The sequence below is a fragment of the Poromitra crassiceps genome (genome assembly GCF_964638095.1).
Source record: "Poromitra crassiceps genome assembly, chromosome: 1".
In the NCBI taxonomy this organism is placed as follows: domain Eukaryota; kingdom Metazoa; phylum Chordata; class Actinopteri; order Beryciformes; family Melamphaidae; genus Poromitra; species Poromitra crassiceps.
In genome coordinates, this window is record NC_139623.1 from 113,467,657 (window position 1) to 113,493,202 (window position 25,546).

At 42.8% G+C, this 25,546-nt stretch overlaps 1 pseudogene across 1 annotated transcript in view; it reads right to left on the reverse strand.

Moving 5' to 3' along the window:
- Positions 1 to 1,342: 1,342 nt before the first annotated feature.
- The window catches only part of LOC310772740, a 52,844-nt pseudogene continuing 28,640 nt past the window's right edge, over positions 1,343 to 25,546 (reverse strand). The window contains exons 9-16 of the transcript XR_014554018.1: positions 22,187 to 22,245; positions 13,879 to 14,003; positions 13,235 to 13,357; positions 12,205 to 12,357; positions 10,218 to 10,442; positions 5,596 to 5,761; positions 4,275 to 4,377; positions 1,343 to 3,431 (exon numbers count right to left, since the gene is read on the reverse strand). The product of XR_014554018.1 is annotated as an uncharacterized misc_RNA (transcript). The remainder of the gene's footprint in view (positions 3,432 to 4,274; positions 4,378 to 5,595; positions 5,762 to 10,217; positions 10,443 to 12,204; positions 12,358 to 13,234; positions 13,358 to 13,878; positions 14,004 to 22,186; positions 22,246 to 25,546) is intronic.

The window sequence follows — 25,546 nt, forward strand, 5'->3', positions numbered from 1 at the left end:
GTGGTGAAAGTGCTGCAGCCAGAAAGCCAGAATTAGAAAAATTATTTCACTATTATTTAAAGACTTAAGACGTTGTTGTGCTTATTTTTTGTCTACTATTGTAAAATGATAGTAGGCCTATTATCATGAAAAGTATTTGTAAAAAAAAAAAAAAAAAAAAAAAAAAAAAAATTACCCTCTCTGGCGCCCCCAACGGCTCAAGCGCCCTTAGCATTTGCCTAGTTCGCCTAATGGACGGCACGCCACTGTGTGTGTGTGGCGGGGGGGTGGGGGATGTTGGCTCAATGGTGGGAAAGGTGACAGAACTTTGGGAGCCGACCTCGGCCGGTGGCATCATGTTCCCCAACAGGTTCAGATTCAGGCTGGCTGGAATCTTGTTCCGCTCACAAACCTCTTCTCAACAATCAACCCTCTGCATTATTGCAAGCAAGTGTCCTGCTAGCCAGAAAATGTTAAAAATCAGCTAGCTCCTTGCAGGTCATTATGGAAACAAACAACCGTGATGGTGATGGTGGTGACTGTGAGGGTGAGATAATAAATAGCTGTGTTATTGGTGTTCAAACTTGTTGAAGTTTTTGGATATTGGACATTTTGGACATTGCATAATACTATTTACAATTGATTCCATGTGATTTTTGCTGGATTGGATTCAGACTGACAGCTGCTGGATGAAAACATTGGTAAGTGTTTCATATTATGATGACAGGTCATATGCTGGGCTGGCTAGCTTGGCCTTTTTCAAAAACTATAGGCATCTCGTGCTCTACGCGCACTAGATTCCTAGGCTCGCCCGACACGCGGGCTCACCTTGCGTATCCGTAAACTTTCAGACAGACAGAAACACACACAAAATGAACACAGAGTATGGACAGAAGGCTCTGTCCATAACATAGAGTATGGGCCTTAAGCCTTTACGGATACAGATTAAACGGAGCACCACACATACTCACACATATTACTCTATACTGCCCACTAGTGGATGTATTGCTTAACATGATACCAATGTGAAAGACACATGGAAGTATTTGGGCAGTGACATTTAGATCCTTTGAAACTGATACATGACGAAAATGGAGCATAAATGAGCTCTTAGTGGAACTATACTCATATACGATTACAATTCTGAGGATGAGCTAGTATATGTTGACTAGCTAGCTAGATGTTACAGTAGCTATAGAGCCTCATGAAAGAGAAATGCTGCCTCTAGTCTACTGCCTCCTCTGTCTTCTCTATTACACCCACACATTATTCCAGACACACACACACACACACACACACACACACACACACACTTCTCCGCAGGACAGCTGTACCACACAACGATTACAGTTTTAGAGGGTAGAACTTTATTCCACATCTAAAATATCAAATTTTGATTACACATAATTATAGCCTACTACTCTGATAATGACAACAGAGCTGGTATTGAACCTTAGTATTTAAGACTGACTATCCTCCCTGGCTTCTGTATTTATAGTAAAAATTTGCATTGGGAATAAAAACAAAACGTAAAACTGAGGCGATGCCCTTGAACCAACATACATCGATAGCAGACTTAGCGGGAACGCCCTTTGTTTGGAAAAACAAAGGTATGAAATATCTTGGCATTAATATTATTTCCCCAATTACCCAAATATTCAACTTGAATGGCCCTAAGTTGCTAGCCAAAATTAAAGATGACTTAAAAAGATGGACTGTTTTACCAATATCTTTATGGGGAAGGATTGACATACTCAAAATGAATGTCTTACCCAGGCTTATACGTTATTTCAGCCATCACTCTTCAATTCCCTCTAACATGGTTCAGACAAATCGACTCAGTGTTTACCCAGTTTATTTGGAACAACAACAAAATCAAGAATAGCTTATAAAGCTCTCAGTACCAAGATCTCAGGGAGGTTTTGGGGTACCGGACATATATCGCTATTACTTATCATTTAATGCAAGATACCCCCTTGCCTGGGCCTACAAAGGCAATCCAACAGAGGGCAGCTGGGAGTGGTTGGAGGGGAGAATTATCTCTAATAGTACTGGATTTAATACACCAGCTTCTTTGTGGTATTTCACCAAATCCCCAACAGCCCCTACCAACACTGTAATACACTTCTCTTGCTCTATTGCAAAAATGCTCCATAGACGACTGGGTATGAATGGATTAATGTTACCATTCTGTCGTATCTGGTCTAATACACTACTGATCGCTGGGCGGAAACCATTGACTAACAAGCTGTGGCAACAACAACGCATCCTCTCGATACAGTTGCTTAATGAGCGCTTTTGCTGAGGTGAAAGCTGTTCATCATTTCTGCCTTACCTTCAGATTAAATCAATCATTGGTAAAAAAAACCTGAACATATAAAAATCCAGGTCTGTGCAAGTACTCCTGAACTTAGGTTTTTTGTCTGCAAAGAGAACCATCCTTATGAACACTACTGAGGAGGTGCATAAACCCTATTGTTTTGCATTGTGTGAAGGGTTCAAAGATTACCTGGACTTACTGAGTATGGAACGAGCCACCAACCTGCTCCTTGACCTTGACAAGGGTATGCAGGGCCACTGGGACATTGCACGTGCCTTTTGTCACACAAACAGACATTATACTAATATGCTATTGTAGATCTTGTACAATGTCATCCTAACTACTTGACCCTGTGGACCATGCTTTATGTGTCATGTATATTGCTACTGTGTGTGCTTGTGTGTACTGTACCATGACTATAAGTACCAACATTGTACAATCCCTGCCCCCCTTTCTCTTCTTCCTTTTCTGTCTTCTTCTCAGTATGCATGGCTAGCCCATATGCATCTATGCCTTTGTATGTGGGCTGGACTGGAGTGTGCGTGTGTGTGATGTGTATCTGTGGGCATGCTAGTATGCTAGTATTGTACATTGGTGTATATTTGGGTATGTGTATAGGTATATTGATGTGTATGGGGTGGTTGTGTGTGTGTGTGTGTGTGTGTGTGTGTGTGTGTGTGTGTGTGTGTGTGTGTGTGTGTGTGTGTGTGGCGCGCGCGCGCGCTTGTAGGCGCAGGCTTGCACACGCGAGCATATACAGTATATATATATATATATATATATATATATATATATATCATTTATCTCCAAGATGTGCCACTCCCTAGACTCTCTGTCACACGTCTAACACCTTGCAACTAATGTGTCCACTGTATTTTTCACATTGTAATAAGAAAACCCAAAACATTTTCATTATTTAAAAAAAATGAATAAAAACAAAACATTTGAAATGAAATATATCAAAGGAAAAAAAACAGAAGGCAACTAATAATTAAACATTGATCCACTTCAGTTGTCTGTGATGGTGTGGAGCTACATGGTGGGGTAGCAGGGGTACAGAGCGATGCCACACTGGTTGTTCTTGTTGCGAGCCATCCGAATGTAGCCTTGGTCTCCAAAACTCATTCCCCAGCTAGACAGAGTGCAAAAACAGAGGAGTTTAGTTACACAGATGCATCAAGTGTTAACTTTGGGAGATAGATTGTTCCGTTGGTCAGAGTGTGCAGAAAAACAAAGGATGTTAAGGTGGTTATGTTAAACAAATACATCAAGTGTTGGGGAGATTGTTCCATTGGTCAGCTTCCCTGTTAAGCTACGAGTACATATATTATGAAAATGTGTCCCGGGGAGATAATTCACTCTAACATTTCAGAATAAAATAAAATATACTAGGTGGCAACAGGGGTATAGTGGTAAATACATAGATGGGTAAAGTACCCACCTTGTTTCCCCTCATTGATTGATATAGTTGATCTGAAAATAGGTGAGTAAACTGTCTGCCTCATTTCAAAGAGGTGGGTAAACTGTTTACCCCCTACTACGCCCCTGGGTGGCAAGTATAATCTCAAGAGTGAGAAAATGAAGCAACACTAAAGCTAAATGTTAATGTTATGCTGCAGATCGTCATCGTTTTGAGTGATAGGCTAAGGATTTTGGCGACTGTTATGCGTTTGGGCTATATTGATTGGCTGACCTGGCTAGAGGGCGGCCCTTACCGAGCAAGCCGATGCAATTTCCAGGCAGTTTGGGCTGAAGGAAAATAACTGTGGTTTGGTACAGTAGCTCCATGAACAATGGACAGGGATGGAAGTGTCGGTTAATGTGGACAGACTTGTCCATGTGGGGTCAGGATTAAATGGACATGTGTGTGTGCGTGCATGTGTGTGTGCGCTTGTGTGTCGATGTGTATGTATGTATGGACCAGTTGGGGGTTGAGGGATGAAAACAGATAATTAATCATGTGAAATCCCCTCACCTGTTCTTCACCAGCCAGTAGTCCTGTCTGTCCAGTGTGCCGTATCCCACAGCCAGGACCGCATGGTTGGTGTCCTGGGTGCAGCTTGGGTCATCATAAACTCCTGACATACATTAAATAAAAATACTTTTAGACAGGCTTTAATTTTAATTTGGTTTGACCAATTTTACTCTTCACTTTGAACCGGATGGGAGTGAGGTTTAGGAGGGTGAGTGTAATGATGCAAACACACCAGATGCTGAAGCCACGCGGACGTGCCGTGCCACAAAGAGCTGCCAGTTTCATTTTGTCGTCCTTGCACTTTTTATACTCTTTTTTAAAGTTTTGTTGTGATGCTTTTAAATGTCCATTTCATTCTCTTCTTTTATTCTTTTATTTTCCTGTCAACCATTTTATGTGAAGCACTTTGAATTGCCTCTGTGTATGAAATGTGCTATACACATAAACTTGACTTGACTTAACTTGTTAACAGATTAGACCAGCGGTTTTCAAAGTGTTGCAGAGTGAGCCTCCCGTGAGAGAACATGTAGACAGGTGACTATTGGAAGCCCACCAATATATATTTATACATACATACAGACATACATCCGTATATATGTGTGTGTGTGTGTGTGTGTGTGTGTGTGTTTTCAGATTCCTCCCTCTTCTTCTGTTTTTTTTCAATCGCGTCGCCCCCAGGTGAGGTGCGCCTCACAGTTTGAAAACTGCTGGATTAGACCATTCAGACCGGCCGCGGCGCAGGCGTAGTTTCGGTGTCTGGTCTATTTTTTGTGCGAGTGATATCATCGCAAACACACTGGATCCAAAAGTGCCGCTGCGTGTAAAGCAGGAGCTCGAGCAGGAGCCTGACCGTTCACACCAGATGCGCTCTGTTGTGCTCCGCACCAGTTACAACTTGTACTGGCCTCCGCCCTCCTGCCTGGCTTCACACAATCGCTTGTGGACCAGAAAAGACCAGAGGCCAAAACTGTTGCTACAGGGCGAGAGTGTGAATGGTCTAATCTGTTAACAAGGCCACTGAAATGAAACTGCATCGCTTCAGCGTCTGGAGTGTTTCCACCGTAAACCTCACTCTCTATGACCTCAAGGGCCCCATGGGCTTTTGCCTCCTTGCTAGAGTATCCGCCTCCCATGCCGGAAGTTCCTGGTTTGATATATATATATATATATATATATATATATATATATATATATATATATATACCGGTATATATATATATATATCAAACCGTATATATATATATATATATATATATATATATATATATATATCTACATATATTTACATTTACGTTAAGAAAGATTACAACCCATTACGTACCACTGTGGAAGAAAGCAAATCTGGGTCGGGTGGCGTCGATCGCCACAGAGATGGGTCCAATGGTGGCCAGCGCCTGCTTCAATGCTGCCTCGTCGCCCTCAGGGAGGAAGCTGTAGCGAGAGCAGTTGGCAGCGCGGTTCGATGGGTTGTAGTGGCACTGTTGTTGCTGAAGTGAGAAGACAACAGGATCAAAGTTCTGAGAGCATTTACCAAAACACAGTGGGCCCTATCTTCGTACACACGCTAATTAGCGACTGCGCGGTGTTTAGCGCCCGGTAGCGCAATTGGAGGCGTGTCCATGCTGATGTGGTATCGTCGGCAGCGCGCACCTGCCCATTTGCATTGCCACGCAACTGTGATACATATGCATGGTGAGGGGGTTACATCCACGCAACCAATCAGTGTCGCTTCTTTCATTCCCTCCAATTCATTTGCGCAAATGCCCGTGGCATTCGGACATGTCCAAAACGCAGCAGTCAATATAGACATTCATCTACCAATTACATTACATTACGTCATTTGTCAACTACGTCAATCTCACCATAATGTTTGGGGCATCTTTGAGTTGTTAATTATTATAATATTAGTCCTTTGATGATGAGTGAATCATGCCAAGATTACAACCAAAAACACAACACAATGAAAATACATCACAATAAGAAAAAACTGACATTACAGCAATATAAAATAAATATTAAATACTGTAGGGGTAAATTAATTAAAAGCAAGGCCATAAGTTTTGAGCTGTTTCTTAAAACTCCCAACAGAGGTTGCTTGTCTGATATTATTAGGGGTCCAAGCACAAAGTGCGTGGATCCCTATTGTAATTGTTCCGTTTATTAGGGGTCCAAGCACGTAGTGCGTGGATCCCTATTGTAATTGTTCAGATTTATTGTTTTTATTCTTCTCCGCTAAAACTGTATGTACAGCAGAAACTGTAATGCTCAGAGTAGCCAGAGCACATAGGTTGGAAATGTGACTCACTACTCAGAAACAAAAAATGACCCATATCGGCCAGGTGGTGGCACTATAAGAGACCATTTTGCGTTATGGTCCATAACTTCTGAACCGTGAGTCATATACTCAAATTTTCACTTCTCAGGGATTCCTTGGATCAATACGCATCTATCCATATATGCCCCGCCCATTTGCGTGTGACTAGATTTTCTGCCATTTTGAATTTGAGCAAATACCTACTTTTGCGAACTCCTCCTAGACCATTTGGCAAAATCAGACAAACATTTTTCTAGGTCATCTATGGACTACCCCAACCCACTGGCGTAGCCAAACTTGGCACATTGGGTGTGCCACAGAAAGACAGGGTGTGCCACGGGGCGAACCATTTGGGCCTTTTCAAGCCAGATTTAGAGGAATATTAAGATAGGACCATATGACCATAACCATCAATGTTTGCTCCTTTTCGTACTCATTATTAGCAGATAGAAGCAGTTAATTAAATTGTATTTTTTGACAACATGTAAAACCACTTTGGTATCTCAAAAGAGTCTCACCTACTTTTTCCAAAGAGTGTTCTAGTCGGGAAAGAACGCAAGTTTGGTTGGCATGAAGGTTCGTCTACTGCAGAGAGAGCTGTAGCGTGAGTGTCCTCTGACTCTGCTGCTGCACAAACCACCGGTGTGTTTTTGGCTGCGTCCCCCGCTGTTATTAACGTCATTGTTTCGGCTGCATCATCTTCATCATCGTCTGTCTCTCCACTGTTCACCACCAATACAGGTGCGGGAACGGGTGCACCGAATCCTGCCAGATTCTTTTTTACCACATGTTGAGCAGAGTTGCTTTAACTTAAGGACACACAATTTGATAATTGTAAACCCAGGTCACCAATGTTTACACTGCAAAATGTATCACCAATGCATTTGACATTAAACAGAAGTGGGCGGGGCTTGTAATCCTGCAGTGTGACTGACAGTACTCTGAGCCAATCAGAGTTGGGCTGTGGTCAGGCTCTGTAGGCTAGGTGTACCAGGTGCACTGAATCAATCAGATGAATGGAGATGGTGCAAGTTGGCAGTGTAGAGGAAAAGTGTTTTAACATAAGGTTAAGGTTAAGTTTATTTCATATGGACATCACAAAGCATTGGAGATGTAACATACATATATGCACAACAACCAGATACACAATGTTAAGTGTTTATAGCAGAACGCTAATTTTCAACACCTTTTCAACATCCAATTCAACCTTAAAAATCGTATATTTGAAACCTATTGAATGAAACCTCCGAAAGCCAAATCGGTGAGTCTAGAGAGAGGTTTACACAATCTGAAATATATTTTCATTCAGGGGCGGTTTTAGCATCAGAGCTTTGGGTGGGCTCAGCCCACCCAAAGGTCATGGACCACTCAACCCCTAGGGGGGTCCGGGGGCATGCCCCCCCCGGAAGAAAATTTTGTACAGTTTCAAGTAAAAATGGATCAAACTGGCGCACTTTGAGATCAAAATGAAGAGACTAGATCTATGAAGAACTACACACATCAATATCTTCTTTACCGTTCTGTGGTTTTACAGCGATGAAACAATAATTGTTTCCCTATATATACTATATATATTCTGCAAACAGGTTACTATATGGTAGAATTATATTTGCATAAATAATACCAAAATCACTTCAGGGGAGTTTCAAGTAAAGTAACATTTTGCTTTGTAGGCAAAACAAAAGTAAAATTAAATCAAAAGGGAACTTCTTAACTTATTGGCTGGAATAATATTCCGACAAGATAATAATATACTGTAAGCACTAAAGCAGGAGTTTGCAGTCAACTAGTTGAAATTAATATGTGGCAGTATTTGTGGGGGTCAAAATCTATGTAGGGTGTACCACCACAAATAGATCAGTGTATGGGAAACACTGACTATTAAATTGTGTGACTAGAAAGACACCAAATCTGAGAAAAACAGCACTACAACGGTGGCATTACAAATGGTATTATGGGGCTAAAGCCCACCCAAAAAAGGCCTAGAACCGCCCCTGTTTTCATTGTTATGTAAAAGGACAGTACGAAGGTGACAGTAATGTGTTGATGTGATTTGTAGTGAAATGTGAAGTGCAGTGATGTGAAATGTGGGCTATTCCTATCCTTGTGTGTTTAATTAATGCCAAGTAAGAGATGTTAAGAGTTTTGGCCATAAAGGCCGGGACACTCCACCAAAAAATTTTTTATTGTGCCGGGCACACAGATTGGTAGCTGCGTGGGGGGGGAATGATAGCACATCACACGCGCAATGGCGCACAAATCAGCTCGCAAGCTCAAAACGCAAATAGTGCCTGTGCGAAGATAGGGTCCAGTATCTGTTAGTAGTACTCAAGACAGGTCTTGCTCTCAAGACTGGTCTCGAGACCATATTTTGATGGTCTCGGTCTCGTCTCAGACTCACCCTCCCTCGGTCTTGGTCTTGACTCGGTCTCGGAGTCCGGATTTTATTTCAAGACCAGTTGAGACCACAACTACAGTGACATCATTACCTGCCTGTGTATTGTCTGATTTATTTATTTGTCTTTATTTTATTTTACTGTGATTGAGTGTAAACAAAAATCCCCCCTTTAATTGCAACCAATAACTTTGCAGTTTGAAAGTTTTACCACGGAAACACCTCCCCTCACATGTCAAGGAAGACAACACAAGGAGACAAGGCATTGGAGAGCAGTCAGTGGCTGCAAAGATGTCATCCAAATCATCAGTCATATGATTTGCTTAATAGAAACCACAAAGAGTTTCTTTGCAAAACAAGTGGGTTAGGGTTCTGCCCTTTCGGCCCACTGTGTTGAGCCTTTCCAAAGATCACTGATATGGAATTGCATTGTTTCAGACTAAAGGATTGCCTTCTGTCACTGAGAATATACTGTACAGTGTAGGGCTGCACAATTAATCGTATTTTCATCGTCATCGCAATATGAACATGTGCAATAAACACATCGCAAAGACTGCTTGAAACGCAATGAATAACAAAAGTGGTTTCATTTACATGCATCATGCATTCCCACTCAGCATCTGATCATTTTGTCTTGTGTTGTAAATCCAGCGTACACCTTTCCCTTGCAACAGTGCGCTCCGCCCCTCCGCCAAAGCCCAAACACGCTGTGTGTAGCTTCAGCTAGAGTCAGTGTGTATTTTAATTTCTTTATTCAGTGGGCATAGGCTATGTTTGGGGACTTTGTTAGCATTATTAAAGCAGAAAGACATAGGAACTGTATAGCTAATATGCATACTTTAATATTTGTTTATTTATCGCAAGTCATATCGTCATCGCTATATTGAACAATGTTATCGCGCATCGCAGATTTTCCTCATATCGTGCAGGCCTAGTACAGTGTACAGCCATTTGTATTTGACTAAAAATCCTAAATAATGATTTATTTCATTAGCAGAGCAATGGTGTAAAGGTGAAGCCCTCATTAGAGTTATGGTCTTGAAAATGATTTCGCATTGGGTTGGTTCCGGCCTTGGGCTTGGTCTCGCCCCCTCTCGGTCTTGGTCTTGAATCGGTCTCTGTGCAGGTGGTCTCAACCTCAACACGATCTTAGCTAGTGTTGTGGTTGAGACACCTAAACAAAATCAATCAAAAGCAATGTATTTTGACTAAGTGAATGAAGGCAATCACTCACCATTCCTGTGTAGGGGTAGGAAACATCTGAGTCGATGCCCTGGTTGTCGATGACATACTCGAAGGCTTTGTGCATGTAGCCGCCGTTGCAGCCAAGGTTTCCATATTTGGATGAACAGTCGACCAGGTTCTGTGAGCTCAGGTCAATCAGCTTCCCTGTAGTCTTGGCCAACTGGCCCTCCAGGGCCCCCGCTGCACTGAATGCCCAGCAGGAACCACAGGCACCCTGGGGTGCATCAAAGGAATGGTGTTACTGTAATGTAATGTACACACTGCAAAAAATATTCATATTTCAGTTTCTTCAGTCATCATGACATGTTTTTAAAAGAGCAAGTTTTAGGAGATAAGCTTGCAAAATTTTGCGTGTGTTTTCACCTCAGGAATAAAACTTTACTTCAAGTAAGTGAGGGGCAGGCCTGCCTGGGTTGTGGCTAGATGGGGTCCAGCCACGGATGGAGTGACGCAAAATCGTAGCAATTACAGTTATTCCATTCAATCTGGCACAGATTGGCACAGTGTCATTACGAAAGCAAATATAACGGTGAGATAAAGAACATCAAGTGTGTGTCATGATGAGAGTCTAATGTCCCCTTGGTAATCTAGTCCAGGTTTGAAAGGTCTAAGTTTAACGGTCTCGGAGCTCGACCTGGTTTTATGTGGTCTAGATGGGCAAAAACTGTGAAATCAACTCTTCCAGCGGTTTACACCAATAGGATAACCTTTTTGAGGTCAATAAGAATAGCATGCAACAGTAAAAACAAACAAAATGCAGGATTCATTCTATAATTTATTCTCAGTAATACTGTTTGTTTTCCAGTTAATGAACTAGCTTGAAAATGATTGAACAATGCCATCTAGAGGCGCTATTCCACTTTTTAAGGTGGACTGGAAAATTCCAATCGGGACCTGCGGAGGCAAGTAGCCTAGGTTACATTTGATCTTTTCTTTTGTGTGTGAAGTCCTTGGTGTGCTCTGTCAACAACAGAGCTGACTCAAACTTTTAAAACTCGCGCAATAATAAGTGCATGAACGATCTTAGTAAGCTTAGTAAAATGAGTAAAAGCTATGTTGTATTGAAAAAGGTGCATAAACGGCATTTACATGCCTTTAGCCTCCCCTACAGCCCTGAGTGACACTTACCAAAAGTCTTGAGTGCCCTAACGTTACCTTAAATCATCAATTAACGTCAGTCTCGCATATCCAGATGTATCACTTCATTTTAGCGCTGGTATCTGAGTAACAGTGTAGAAAGTTCACAACAACTTCAAGTTTGTCTCGCAAAGGTAATTATTGAGTCATTTAATAATAATAAAATGCTTGCAACCACTGCGGAAGATGAACTATATATTACATGCTATAGTTGAGTGTGTGCGCGCATTAGGCTGCACTGCACTGTCCTTGCAGCTCCGAGCCTCCGCTGTAAATGTGTGCTTCTAAATGGGGTGTAATTTGCCTGCCCGTTACGGTGTGTCTATTTGTACCCGGGTGCAAATAGACACACCGTTACTGTTTTGCTTGCTGGTGTTTACCCTGCCTTTTCGACAAGAAATGGCCGCTGTGAAAAAGGCCTACTGACAGGGGCTTGCTTGGCCTTTCTGGTGTTAAAGTGGGTCAAGCGACAGTCTGGCATATTGATGGAAGAAACGAGGCTCTCAGAAGCTTTGAACCAATTTAATTGGATGTAACAATTCAAACAAACAAACGTTTGCTGAAATCACGTGACCAGCTGGCCACTTTGATACACAACTCGAAGCATTGTTTCAACAAGGCAGTGTTGCAAAAGTGTCAAAGCTTTCAAAACGCTGTTTCAAGTCGGCCATCACTAGTCTAGCACCTCTGCAGTGCCAGGAACAAAAAATGGATGTGGTCAACAAAATGCATAACCGGCAGCTGCGGTGACGACTTCCTCTCTGAGAAAGAACTGAGCCAGTGAGTTTGCATGCTGAGCTAAATGAACCATCATTTGAAACCGAGTCATTTGCTTTTACCTGCATTTTGACTTTGGTGACGCAGCCTCTGTCTCTCCAGTCCATGGTGTCTGGTACAGCACTGCCGGCTGATCCCACAAAAGTATATGGCTCCCTCTGCAGGTTAGTAGGAGCACTGAGCGTGGCAAAAAACTGCAGAATCTCCTCTTGTGTCTACGGGGAAGATGACAACAAAACGATCAAATGGGTTGTGATTGAAGAATGAGCCCGTTCTCATGGGGGCAATGTCCAAGTTTATCAAATTAAGCTTATGCGATAGTTCTTTAGGAGAGACCTGTAGTATCATTCATTCACTCTCTTTTCATTTATTCACTCTCCTAGGAGAAACCCTCTAGTTGTCAACTCACTTCTTAATCACCCCGCTTTTCCTGCTTCTAGGAGAAACCCTTTAGTTGTCACGGGCACTCATTCATCCCTTCTGTCGTCATTCACTTCTTTCCAGGTTAGGAGAAAACCTTTAATTGTCACGCCCACTCATTCATAAAACTCAGTCATCAATCACCCCTTTCCCGCTTCTACCTAGCGTCACTGTTTGTGGGCGGTAACGCTTAGACAATCCGAGTAAGACACATCTTCCCATTCAGCCTATCATCGTCTACCTGTCATAGCTAAAAGCCCCCTGTTTCTCTCTGTGTGGTCTGCTGGGTTTCAGTGCGTTCCTGCGTCCCTCCTCCACCCCATTCTCCTCCAGTCCTCTCCGAGGTCTTCAGATTCAGACACCTTCTCCAGCAAGACCAAGACCACCTTTACCACCACCATGTCTAGACTCCACGGGGGGATATTCAATCCTACTCCTGGATGCATCTACCCCTGCTGATCATGACGTCATAATCAAGCTTGCACCTTGATGAAGGACGTGACGTCCGAAACGTTGTGCTTTTAATAAATCCACTTCGGGAGCATTATGCAGTGTGCGGACCTCTATCTTTTTTCTTAAGTGTTCAGCCAGACCATGGTATAAAATAACAATACATCTTTGACAAAACAGAATGATCTCTGCAGTCAAAGCAGGTGAGTGGACGCTCCTCACCAGGTCTCCCATGTGGTTCATGCTCAGGTCGTAGGTGTGCTGGCCCAGGGAGAACTCCAGGTTGTGGAGGGTGATGAGCTGCAGGTTCTTCTCCCACTGCTCCCTACGGCCCAACTCCTCCACCTAAACACACACACACACACACACACACACACACACACACACACACACACACACACACACACACACACACAAATAACTGTTTGTGTGTTTGTTTGTTTGTGATAGCTATATTTTGGTGGGAAATGGCAACAATGTACTTGAGCTGCCTACCACTATACTACTACTTTAATTGTCCCCCACCCCCAAAAACCTGCATCTACGCTAATATTGTGCCAGATTTCGCTGGATTAACACTAGCTTTTACTTGATCTTAGCGCATTGTTTTCACTCTACCACAAGATAGCACTACACCAGGTTTTTTTCCTGACCACACCTCATTTTCAGACCCGCCCACCTATGGCGCAAAGATGGACGCAAATGCAATTGGTATTTTCCCAGCAGGAGCACACAGCATTATCAACTGCATGGGGTGTAAACTAGCCTTGCCTTTCTGCTTGCGCTGCGTTGTGCTCGGTGTAAGATAGGGTCCTTTACTATTTACTCCAATAAACAATCTCTGAAGGGAGAGGCCAATTCTTTACCTCTGTCTGGTACTTCTTCCCATGTGTCTTCTTCCACATTTCCCAGTGTTGGTCCAGCCTGGTGTCAAACATGGCCGCCGCCCCGACACACAGGGACACGAGCAGCAGGGTCCCCAACATCAGGCCTGTACACAGAGAAACATGTGCCACCTCAAAGACAGGATATCCTCTGACCTTTAGCCAGATAGCTGCTTGCTATCAAGCAAAGAAAACTAATACCTGGCAGTGGTCAAACCTCAAGTCAACAACATCAAATGAATAGCTTTCAGTGCAAAGAGAATCTGCACGTTGCAGAGTGGAGAGTTTAGTTAGGAGTTTTACATTTCTTAGAGGATCTGCTCCGGAGGCAGAAGAAATGTCATTGGTTAAGTCAAAGCCCCATGTAGCCTACTGTAGGAATCTGCTGAGTAGCAGCAACAGCAGCCTCTGCTGCCACAAGTGTTAAAGCGATGCTAATAAATGGGGAGCGTGCCTATGTTCCCACAGCCCTATGTTCCCACAGCTCTATGTTCCCACAGCCCTAACCCTAACCCAACCCTAACCCTAACCCTAACCCTAAATATGGGAGCATTGGGCTGTGGGAACATAGGGGTGACCCCAATAAAGGCTACAATTATTCATTCACACTAATTCATTACCATGGCATAATCTTGGAAAGTCAGCAGTAGCTAATGATTTTAGCCTAGCTAGATTTATGGTTTGAACTTGGAATGGCAGCTAGGCTAACTAGCCTGATTTTTCAGGTAGTAGAGTGCTAGGCTTCATAATATTATCTTCTTCCTCCTCTCTTACCTCTGTCTTTTTCATTGGGTTTCAGTCTAATATTAATTAGCCAGAAAAAAACAAAAACAGGTCGGCTACTTTGGCACCGCCCACTGAGTTTTTTTCTCAACCAGATAATTTCTGCCTCCAGAGCAGCTCTGCCTCTGTGAAATGTTTCTATCATTAAATTAATCAATCTGCTATTTTATATTGAATATGCATCTCGCACGCTACGTGCACTTGATTCCTTGGCTCACCCGCTGCACGGCCTCGCCCGCCCTACAGCTCGCCGAGCTAGCCCTGCAGCTCACATGCAGCTTGGCCACTGCGCAGCCTCGCCCGCAGCTCAGCTGCTGTGTGTCCTCCTCGCCTGTTCTATTGGCATGCACAGCGTACAATTGCCCAACTTTGCATCACTGATGACATCACTCACTGATGACATCACAATGATGTCACAATGTCTATGACATCATCAGATATGTCACATTTGCGTGTAACCAAAAACCACAATTGCTCGAGTGACATCACTGATGATGATGCCTATGACATCATCAGTGCCTATGACATCATCATCAGTCATGTCATAAGATGATTTTGGTCAATACCTGATGACCTCACTGATGATGTCATAGACATTGTGACATCATCAGTTGGACAAAAACTGAAACAAACAGTGCCCACTTGCTCCCTTTTTTATATAAATAATAATAAACCTAGGCTCGGCTAATTCCTAGGCTCGGCCGCTGCGTGACCTCGCCCGCCCTGCAGCTCGACCGCTGTGCGGGCTCACTTGCTCTTATGACATCACTAATGATGTCACAACTTCGCATCACTGATGACATCACAATTGCTCTCATGACATAATATAGCAAAAAAAAATCACGCTTGAGGGAGGTGGAAAAGTCGGGTGTATCGATACAAGGAAAATGCGATAAGTGCAGTGGAAACAGATACATAATAAATATTCCCTTATCTCTCCATTCAAAAACCACACAGTTTCACGTTGCCTTGATTGCTGCAAAACATGACATGTTTGAAATTAGCTTTTTTAAATGAGGGCTATTTTTGCCCCTGTGAAATATATTTTGGCGGCATTTTGGATAATTTCCTGGGCAATTTCATCAAATGTTGGGAAATACCTTACCCCGCTAGCCGGGCGCTTCTCGCTCATACTGAGCATTAGCGCCCGGCGAACGTCACCGGGCGCTAGCGGCTAGCGGCTAGCGGGGTAAGGAAATACCTATGTAGCATGACAGACCGATCAATGACTCTTATCTAAGCATATTTTATTTCTAAAAGTTCATAAACAATCACAGATTCCCATTTCCTATCTCAACAACACTGCTGATTGTGTGGCATGTTATTAATGTACTTGGCAAAAACATGAGTGAACTAGCTGGCCAGCTAGCTTGTGCTGGTTGTCACTGAGGTAAATAACGCTGGGGGTTCCTCTGCCTTTCCGACATGCTGCCACTCCGAACGTTAACTTCCATTATTCGGACTGGCGGTCGTTCACCTTAGAAGCCGCAATGCCGACCTTAGGTTTAGGCGTGGGGGTGGGAGAGGTTAGGTTTAGGCATGGGGGGAGGTTAGGTTTGGCGTGGGGGCTGGGAGAGGTTAGTGAAAAACGGGGAATATAGACCCCCTTTCTGAGTGCCGATATTTCGGAGTGGCAGAACGTCGGAGTGGCAGCACGTCGGAGTGGCAGCATGTAACCATAACGCTGGTAGGAGGAGGGGCAGGAGTTGTACGGATGCCTAGCTGGCCATTTTCGAGCCACGCTTTGCAAATACAGAATAATGTTAAAATACAGAAAGTATTAAACTCTTTATTTTATGGGGGCATTTAAAAGCCCCCGTCACCCCGATTCCAAGGGCAATTCTCGATTTTTTTAGGGGCATTTTCCCCCAAGCCCCCACTAATTTCCTACCCTGCGGCATAGCCTACGCACTATAGAGCTACACACTTGTACTGTAAGGTAAATAATAGCTGCTGCGCAGCAATGGGTCGTGGCCGGGCAAGTCTCAAGGCTTTGATGATAGACCATACGGTTCAGAAGTTATGGACCAGAATGTAAAGAGGGCTGTTATAGCTCCACCATCTGCTCAATTTGTGTAATTCTTTCGTGTAGAATAAAAGGCCCCTCTGTGCACCTCCCTACCAAGTTTCGTAGCTGTAGCTGTTATGGTTTCTGAATTACAGCTAATTTACTGCAAGATTTTTCGAAACCCCATGCAAGTCAATGGGGAAAAAAATATTATGACATCACAATTGCTCGAGTGACATCAGTGATGGCATCACAATTGCTTGACTGACTGATGACATCACAAATACAACCTAATTGCCAAATGTAACAAGATTTTTCGAAACCCCATGCAAGTCAATGGGGAAAAAAAATATTATGACATCACAATTGCTCGAGTGACATTAGTGATGGCATCACAATTGCTTGACTGACTGATGACATCACAAATACAACCTAATTGCCAAAGGTAATTAAGGTAATTAGGCTAAACCCTACTCCTCCCACATTTTTTCTTCAAACTACACCAAACTTCAGTATCTGCATCGTTAGACTGTTCTACACAAAAGTATCAAACCAGATTGATACTTTTGTGTAGAACAAAAGTATCATTACTCCTCCCACATTTTTTCTTCAAACGACACCAAACTTCAGTATCTGCATCGTTAGACGGTCGCTGTAGTGCCACCGTTAGGACTATTGGCCCCAAATTTGTGTCAAAGACGTTTGGCATGGGACTGGACCTTTGTGCAAAGTTTGGTTAGTTTTCATCCGATCCATCGGATGGATCGGATGTTATGGTTCCAATGGGGAAAAAAAATATTATGACATCACAATTGCTCGAGTGACATGAGTGATGGCATCACAATTGCTTGACTGACTGATGACATCACAAATACAACCTAATTGCCAAATGTAACAAGATTTTTCGAAACCCCATGCAAGTCAATGGGGAAAAAAAATATTATGACATCACAATTGCTCGAGTGACATTAGTGATGGCATCACAATTGCTTGACTGACTGATGACATCACAAATACAACCTAATTGCCAAAGGTAATTAAGGTAATTAGGCTACACACGGGGCTAGAATTCAACGTTTTGATGCACTGTGGGCTCAATTTTTGACCGATCGAAAATCTGGTTTGATACTTTTGTGTAGAACAGTCTAACGATGCAGATACTGAAGTTTGGTGTCGTTTGAAGAAAAAATGTGGGAGGAGTAGGGTTTAATCGTTTTTGCAGTTTTTGCAGTTTTGCGGTCTTTAGACTTCATAATTGGCCATAGGTTGCATTGTACAAAAGCTTCCCCTCATTTAGGCGCACATTTCAGTGAAAGTTGCAAAGCCGTAGCACGTACGCCTGATTTTTTATGAATTTTTTAAGTTTTAAACTTTAGACGGTCGCTGTAGTGCCACCGTTAGGACTATTGGCCCCAAATTTGTGTCAAAGACGTTTGGCATGGGACTGGACCTTTGTGCAAAATTTGGTTAGTTTTCATCCATGGGAAGTCGAACTTCCCGGGAGGATGAAGAATAATAATAATACAGGCAAATACAAGAAGTGGCCTGGCGCTTCGCTGGCCCGGCCACTAATAATGTTAAATATTGCAGGCACAATTTTTAGACTGCCCACCGTGGTGTTTAAACAGAAGAAGACTGAGATATTAACTTTAAGGCAACTCTCTTCTAAAATTGAATTTAATTGTTTTCACTAGGCTACACTGCTCCATGGATTATATGTAACGTTATGCTTGAAGAGCGGCACCTGGTAATCCAGAAATTGCATTTTATGGTACCTTTGTCTACTTGTAGATCATGAAGAAACTTGAAGTGAATAACGTTAGATGTGTTTAATAGAGCTTGGTCGCTTCCTGCCTCCAAAATGAGACATCGGCAGATCAGCAGAGGCAGACAGCCTCAAACACAAGGTGATTGACAGTGCTATATTCGCATAATAGCAGCAGATGTAAACGTGCATTATTTCACATTTTCTTTTGCCGACTTTCTGAAAATTCTATTAAAATTTGCGATACCTTTGTATGGAAACCCAACTAGTGTCATGTAAGTCCATACAGTGTCATGTAAGTCCATACAGGGTCATGTAAGTCCATACAGTGGCATGTAAGCCCATACAGGGTCATGTAAGTCCATGTGTGCTGGGCAACATACATAGGAGATGGAAAAATGCCATTATGTAGGTTATGTTGGTACCGCAGGGATGATGTATTTTTGTAGGCTTATCCAGAAATCACGGCCATTTTGGTTCATCAGTGGAAAAGTCTATGGGGTTTTAGAATGGGAAATTCACTTGAATGCATAAAATAAGGTCTGTGGTTAACACAAATTTGGGTTCAGCAGGATAATCTTCACAAACGTGAATAACTTTTATGCCTTTTGAAGCGTTTTCTAAAAATTGTGAGAAAAAAAAGAAAAACGCATTTACGTTTCAAAAGTCGTTCACTGCATCACAGCCACACTGTTCACTGCATCACAGCCACACTGTTCACTACATCACAGCCACACTGTTCCCTTCACTACATCACAGCCACACTGTTCCCTTCACTACATCACAGCCACACCGTTCACTACATCACAGCCACACTGTACCCTTCACTACATCACAGCCACACTGTTCACTACATCACAGCCACACTGTACCCTTCACTACATCACAGCCACACTGTTCACTACATCACATCCACACTGTTCACTACATCACATCCACACTGTTCACTACATCACATCGACACTGTTCACTACATCACATCCACACTGTTCACTACATCACATCCACACTGTTCACTACATCACATCCACACTGTTCACTACATCACATCCACACTGTTCACTACATCACATCCACACTGTTCACTACATCACATCCACACTGTTCACTACATCACATCCACACTGTTCACTACATCACATCCACACTGTTCACTACATCACATCCACACTGTTCACTACATCACATCCACACTGTTCACTACATCACATCCACACTGTTCACTGCATCACATCCACACTGTTCACTACATCACAGCCACACTGTTCACTGCATCACAGCCACACTGTTCACTGCATCACAGCCACACTGTTCACTACATCACAGCCACACTGTTCCCTACATCACAGCCACACTGTTCCCTACATCACAGCCACACTGTTCACTACATCACAGCCACACTGTTCACTACATCACAGCCACACTGTTCACTACATCACAGCCACACCGTTCACTACATCACATCCACACCGTTCACTACATCACATCCACACTGTTCACTACATCACATCCACACTGTTCACTACATCACATCCACACTGTTCACTACATCACAGCCACACTGTTCACTACATCACAGCCACACTGTTCACTACATCACATCCACACTGTTCACTACATCACATCCACACTGTTCACTACATCACATCCACACTGTTCACTACATCACATCCACACTGTTCACTGCATCACAGCCACACTGTTCACTGCATCACAGCCACACTGTTCACTGCATCACAGCCACACTGTTCACTACATCACAGCCACACTGTTCACCACATCACAGCCACACCGTTCACTACATCACAGCCACACCGTTCACTACATCACAGCCACACTGTTCACTACATCACAGCCACACTGTTCCCTACATCACAGCCACACTGTTCACTACATCACAGCCACACCGTTCACTACATCACAGCCACACCGTTCACTACATCACATCCACACTGTTCACTACATCACAGCCACACTGTTCACCACATCACATCCACACTGTTCACTACATCACAGCCACACTGTTCACTACATCACAGCCACACCGTTCACTACATCACAGCCACACTGTTCACTACATCACATCCACACTGTTCACTACATCACAGCCACACTGTTCACCACATCACATCCACACTGTTCACTACATCACAGCCACACCGTTCCCTTCACTACATCACAGCCACACTGTTCACTACATCACATCCACACTGTTCACTACATCACAGCCACACTGTTCACTACATCACATCCACACTGTTCACCACATCACATCCACACTGTTCACTACATCACATCCACACTGTTCACTACATCACAGCCACACTGTTCACTACATCACATCCACACTGTTCACTACATCACAGCCACACTGTTCACTACATCACAGCCACACTGTTCACTACATCACATCCACACTGTTCACTACATCACATCCACACTGTTCACTACATCACATCCACACTGTTCACTACATCACATCCACACTGTTCACTGCATCACAGCCACACCGTTCCCTTCACTACATCACAGCCACACTGTTCCCTACATCACAGCCACACTGTTCACTACATCACATCCACACTGTTCACTACATCACATCCACACTGTTCACTACATCACATCCACACTGTTCACTACATCACATCCACACTGTTCACTGCATCACAGCCACACCGTTCCCTTCACTACATCACAGCCACACTGTTCACTACATCACAGCCACACTGTTCACTACATCACAGCCACACTGTTCACTACATCACATCCACACTGTTCACTACATCACATCCACACTGTTCACTACATCACAGCCACACTGTTCACTACATCACAGCCACACCGTTCACTACATCACAGCCACACTGTTCACTACATCACAGCCACACCGTTCACTACATCACATCCACACCGTTCACTACATCACAGCCACACTGTTCACTACATCACATCCACACTGTTCACTACATCACAGCCACACTGTTCACTACATCACAGCCACACTGTTCACTACATCACAGCCACACTGTTCACTACATCACAGCCACACTGTTCACTACATCACAGCCACACTGTTCACTACATCACATCCACACTGTTCACTACATCACAGCCACACTGTTCACTACATCACAGCCACACTGTTCACTACATCACAGCCACACTGTTCACCACATCACAGCCACACTGTTCACTACATCACAGCCACACTGTTCACTACATCACAGCCACACTGTTCACTACATCACAGCCACACTGTTCACTACATCACAGCCACACTGTTCACTACATCACAGCCACACTGTTCACTACATCACAGCCACACTGTTCACTACATCACAGCCACACTGTTCACTACATCACAGCCACACCGTTCACTACATCGGCATTATAGGAATTTTAAAGTGACTTGTCTTGACTTGGAGGTAGATACACATACATGTACACACACACACACACACACACACACACACACACACACACACACACACACACAATAACACTGATATGTAAAGCGCTTTGGGTGCCTTGAGAAGTGCTATGTAAAGCCATTCAATTATACTTATTGTCATCTACATAGCCACACCACCATCCATAAAATCAGAAATGAAAGTAAAAGTGTATAATACATGTGAATGCTATTCACTGCATGATACACATTAAAATGAAATTAGTAGGCTAATCTAATGATTTGTTACAGAAAATAAAGTGAACGAGGAGAAAGGTAAACTTGCCTTGATCAGTCGGGCTCATGGTAAACTGGTGGAGCGTCTGTAATCTGATCTGTGTGTTCCTGGTTGCTATTTATCAGAAAATGTCACATGGTCTTTCACTCTTCCTCATCATGTGTTTATAACCACTGGGTGCGAACAATGACATAGCTTCCCCTTTTTTCCTCCACTAAGGTGAACCTGCCCATGGAGATAAACTGAGAGAAAAATTGCCTATAGGCTTTCATTTTAAAGTCTATGTTTGAAACCACAGCCTGACAGCAGAGGATATCGTCTTATTTAGTAAACAAAGACATTATAATTCACCGTTTAGTGTTTGACCGATATGACCATTTGAAGGCTACTGGAACTTGAAGCAGCAGTCATTCGCTCCCAAACCTTTTATCTCATATAAAATAACTAATAATTTCTACAGAACTGGTGTGCAGCAAGAATCGATACTTTGCAACAGTGTTTGTTCCTGCAATTGCAAGCACAATATATATATTTTGATAATCATATAATAATCCATTTTAATGACAAAACATGTATTTTTGTCAGGGTGGAACAGCCTCTGAAACCTATGAAATGCTTTTAGGCTTAGCAAATACTTTTTTCAAACGGGCTCCTCTGTATTTTAGTGGATATACAGCATTTTGGAATGAAGCCCTACATTCAATCCAGCTACAGTAAAATAATCCTCATTACCCTTTCATTCCATTTTCTTCATCAGTTTTCCTCAGTTTGGATATGGAGAGAATGGAGAACTTATTCGGCTATCTAGCATCATCACATACTTGGTTATTAACACGTTCACTGCCAATGACGTATTAATACGTCAAAAATAATCCAACGGTTGACTGCCAATGACGTATTAATACGTCAAAAAAATTAAAAAAAAAAATTTGACCGTGGGATGTGCATCTAACCCTTTTACATCTCTTATATAATTATTGGAGCCACCGAACGTTTACAACCCATTCCACCGACCCACTAAGTGGCGACAGTGCTCTCCTGACTAGAGGAAGGCAAGCAAAAAGCAGCCATTCTCATGAAAATGGATGGGGGAAAACGCTTTCGTTTTCGCGCTGATTGCTGGCGATGCGGGATTGCAAATTTGCATAATAGATTACAGGTGGAACACACTTTGAAACACGCAGCATAAATATGACCAGAATCGCAAAACCTTCATCAAAGCTCTCAACCAAAACTCCAAGAAGCGAGCGAGTCCATCCAGACTTCCTCAAACAGCGGCCACGCAGACAGGCAGCAGCAGCAGCAGCAAAGCAGTGAGACTGGTGACAAGCTTGTGACGGCCGCTGCAGCCAAGAAGAACGCCCACGGAGGGAGGAGTTGGAAGCAGAGGGGGGTTTCCTGCTGTTATGGAGGAAATTACTGTTCAAAACTATTGTTTAGATGTCTGACGTCTTACTGATGCCAAAAATGAATGGTTAAAGTGACTGTTCTATCGAATTTCACAAAAAGCCGTTTATCTCTGAATAATTTTTCTGACGCTGAAACCATGCTGTATTCAACTGCTAATGCTTACATAACTACTAACTCTACAAACTAACTCTTTTAGACAGAGAAAGCACACATTCTACTAGTTCTTTTGAGATATTGTGTGTTCACAAAATCTTAGCAGAAAAGAATCCTCGGGTCTTGAAAGATGAGCCAGAATCCTCAAAAAACCCCTCTGGCAGAAGCTAACTACAGTAAAAAAAAAAAACGTCTGGCAGTGAATGTGTTAAGTTGATTGCAGTTTTATACAGCATTTACACATCCACACGATGTTATGTAACTATGTATTGTGCTATTTGTTTCCCATCACATCATCTAACAAATATGAATTAAACTTAACAGGGTATGGAAAGGTATGGAAATGGGTAGGTGAGGAGCTATGAATGTGGTTGAAGAGCAGAGATCAATGTGGACATGTTTGGTTATTGGTTAGCCATTTCTTAGTGTGTTTAAATCAGCAGAAGGATGGACATTATCTGACTGATTGTGGTAATGAATTCCATTGGTGGGAGGATATGAAGGAGAATACAGCCTGGCTAAAAGCAGATGTCCTGAGTGGGATTGTACAGTCCCCTCTAGTTGCGCCTCTAGTGGCTCTGGTTGAGGTGGATTTTGAAGTGATGAAAGCAGACAGGGGAGGAGGAGCTAAACCGTGTATGATTTTGTAGACAAGGCAGACATTTTTGAATTTTATGAGATTTTCCCAGCTGAGCAGATTGTATTTGTTTAGGATGTGGCAATGATGCTAACTGAAAGGTTTCTTGTCCAGAACTTTGAGTGCTTGTTTGTATAATGATTCCAGTGGTTTTAAGACAGTGGAGTGTGTATTGGACCAGCTTATCAGACAGTATGTAATGTGAGAGATGATCATTGCGTGAAAGAATAACTTGGCTGCCTCGGTTGATAGGAAGTTTCTGGTAAATCTGAAGTTTGACAGACTGAATTTTACTTTATTGCAGATTTGTTTTATGGGTTTTGAAACAGAGGTTTGAATGTATATGGTATAGGTATTTGAAAACTTGGACAACTTGTAGTTTCTCTCCTGAAATATGAATGTCTTGCCTAATGTCAGCACTGTGACCTTTGGAGAAGAACATACAGACAGTTTTGGATATATTCAACTGAAGACACGATTGATTGAGCCAGGCTGTGACCTTCACCATATAGTTGCGACTTTATCGTCAAATTCCCCATGTTGGCTGTTTGCACTCGCTGTATTTTCCTTGGTTAAATATTAAATATCCAAATGACACATTCAAATTCAAAATGAAACCTTTATTTAATTTCATAGAAAACATCATGTTCCAGTTTAATTGTGAGAAAAGTGCCGAACAGAACAACAAAACAAAAAGTCATCACAATCAGGAGAAAAGTCAACGTCATCAAAAATCCACACCTTCACTCAGCATCCACAGGACAGGAGGCACTCTCATCGCCCAGCAATGTTTCCTGTCACATTCAGTTAAAGCTAGTATGTTAAGTGCAGTGGAAGGCTTTGACACAAACTGTTAGTACACCCAGGGCTTGAAACTAGCAGACAAATCTGTCAAATTGGAGATGTGCACCGGGAGGTTTGTCAATTCTACTTGGTGCTTTGGCACATAGCCAACTTGTGTTCAGTGTTTTTGATAGTAAATTAAAGAGTGAATCCAGCAGCCACTGATGAAAAAGTGATTTCCACTGTCTCTGTGCTGCAGTGGAAGTCTGCTGGTTTGGAGTTAAAACAGAAACCACTTCAGGGCTTCAAAGTGAAGAGCTCAGGAACCAAAAGCCAAACCTCCTAATCAATCATCTTCAACACTTGAATCCAAGACTCACAACATTTAACCCTTACATCACTGGAAGTTTAATCCCAAAACACAC